Below are 2,205 nucleotides of genomic sequence, written 5' to 3'. Positions count from 1 at the left end.
ATCTTACTTTGTAAATCATTTCAACAAATTCCTATGTATCATGTTTAAAATGAAACACTTTATTTGCATACTATAGAAGTAAAGATAATCACAAAATTAAACTCAACATAAATTTTTACCCATGGGATGCCTAGGTGGCCCAGTCGGTTAAGCATCCAACTCTCATTTCTGCTCAGTCATGATCTCATGGTTCCTGAGTCCAAGCCCCGAGTTGGGCTTGTGCTGACATTGTGGCACCTGCTTAGGATTCTCTCTCTCTCCCTCTCTCTGTCCATCCCCTGCTCATGACTGTCTCTCTTTCTCTCTCTCTCCCTTTCTTTTTCAAAATAAATAAACTTATAAGTTTTAGTTATGTAATTTTAAAATAGCTAAGCAAATGTTCAATTTTTTGTTCCTTTATGAGTAAACAAATTTTATATTATTTTTAAAGGTGCTGACAACCATATTTACCTTAAGAAATCACATCAATGATTTTAAAGGTATTTTAGTCTTGGAAAAGAACTCATAAGGTAATATGAGTTCACAAAATCTTATTAAGGAATAGTCTATATATCAGTGGTTTCTAGATTTTTTTATATTATAAAGTAGTGTGATTTTAATTAAAAATTGATTTACACAATGTGTGATCACACTTAGAAAAATTTTGCCCCGGGATATTAAAGGAAAATAAGAGGAGCATATAGGCATTGAAAGGGAAAAAGAGAATATCATTTACTCTGACTGTAATTTCATAAGAAAATACCAAAAATACAGGATGGAGTTAAATTCTCATCACATTCTTTAATCCAACGTGTATAAGTTTCACAAAATTTTGAAATTACTATTTTTTTTTCTTATTTTAGCACAGATTGGTAAAAACTTATTTCTAGACCAGTGCTTGTTCTAAAACAGCGTCTAGGAATCCATGCCATAAGGAAAATCTTTGCATTGGTGACAGGCTATATACAAAGCTTTTCTACTTTTGGTAAAAGAAGTCCGTCAAGCCAGTGATGAGTTCAGAATGCTTGGGTTTTCTTAATCCAGTGAATTATGCCGTGTTTATTCACTATTGGTCCCGTGCTCGGTGGTAGAGATAAAGAGCGAGATCTGGATTCTGCTGACAAGGAATGTTACAGTTCAGTTGGGAGTTTGTAGCAGATATCTGCCCCTATGTCCTTCGCAATACCACATCTGTACTTCAGGCCCAGCTTCGTTTGGAGCCACTGAAGCCTGTCCTATTTGCAAGGCTGGCGGGAAAAGCCAAGTAATAAACATCCCCAACCTAATGTCCCCTCATCAAGAGCATTTAGTAGAGAAGTAGTCAAGCTTCTTTACCAGTTGGTGGAGTAACTCTGAGGTGTGTATTTCTTGCTCTATCCTGGGTGCCCCCAAAAGTCCACTCCAGGTTTCTGCAATTGTAACTTGCTTGATAGCATACCTTTTATTTCCTTCTTTTCCCTTTCTCAGCACTGCTGTTCAGTATTGCTGTTTTCTGTAATCTTTTCCCTAAGAAACTGCTTCTACTCGAATCTTGTCTCTAAAACTGGTTCTCGGAGAATCGCTTAAGATAGAGTTATTACAAATTATGTTATGAACTTGAAACAAAATAACAAACACAATAAAACTTTAAAGGGTGCTTTTTTTTCCAGAAAAATTGCAAACAACAACAGAAACTGACAACAGGGGACCTGAGTTTGTGCCTCTGCATTGTCAATTAGCTGCCTATTTTTTCCCCCTCGAATCTTTTTTGTTTCCATATGTCCTTAATTCTTTCATTTTCTTTAAACTGGTGTTAAGAACACAAGATGAGATTTACCCTCTTAACACATTTTTAAGTGGAAGATATAGTGATGTTAACAGTAGGCACAGTGTTGTACAGCAGATCTCTACAATTTATTCATCTTACATAACTGAAACTTTATATCCTTTGAACAGCAACAAACTCCCTGTTTCCCCCTCCCCTCAGCTCTTGGTAACCACCATCCTACTCTGTTTCTATGAACTTGACTATTTTTGAATCCTCATATAAGTGGAATCATGCAGTACTTGTTCTTCTGTATTTGACTTACTTCACTTCGCATAATGTCCTCACAGATTCCCTGTAGCAGATTCATCCATGTTGTTGTGTATAGCAGGCTTTCCTTCTCTCTTAAGGGTGAATGATATTCCATTGTACATATATCTTACATTTTCCTTATCCATTCATCTGTTGATGGACACTTGGGA

General features: G+C 36.1%; 1 long non-coding RNA gene across 1 annotated transcript; it reads right to left on the bottom strand.

Annotated features, from left to right (window-relative positions):
• Positions 1-760: 760 nt before the first annotated feature.
• Positions 761-1,934, bottom strand: LOC121033353 (uncharacterized). Its single transcript, XR_005791850.1, has 2 exons — positions 1,315-1,934; positions 761-1,093 (listed from the first exon to the last, which is right to left on the bottom strand). It is a non-coding gene; the product is annotated as an uncharacterized LOC121033353 (long non-coding RNA).
• Positions 1,935-2,205: the final 271 nt, after the last annotated feature.

This window comes from Herpailurus yagouaroundi, unplaced genomic scaffold (assembly GCF_014898765.1).
Source record: "Herpailurus yagouaroundi ecotype Mexico unplaced genomic scaffold, PumYag 159, whole genome shotgun sequence".
Classification (NCBI taxonomy): Eukaryota; Metazoa; Chordata; class Mammalia; order Carnivora; family Felidae; genus Herpailurus; species Herpailurus yagouaroundi.
The sequence above is the reverse complement of the archived record's forward strand: the minus strand, read 5'-3'. Positions and strand labels throughout refer to the sequence as shown.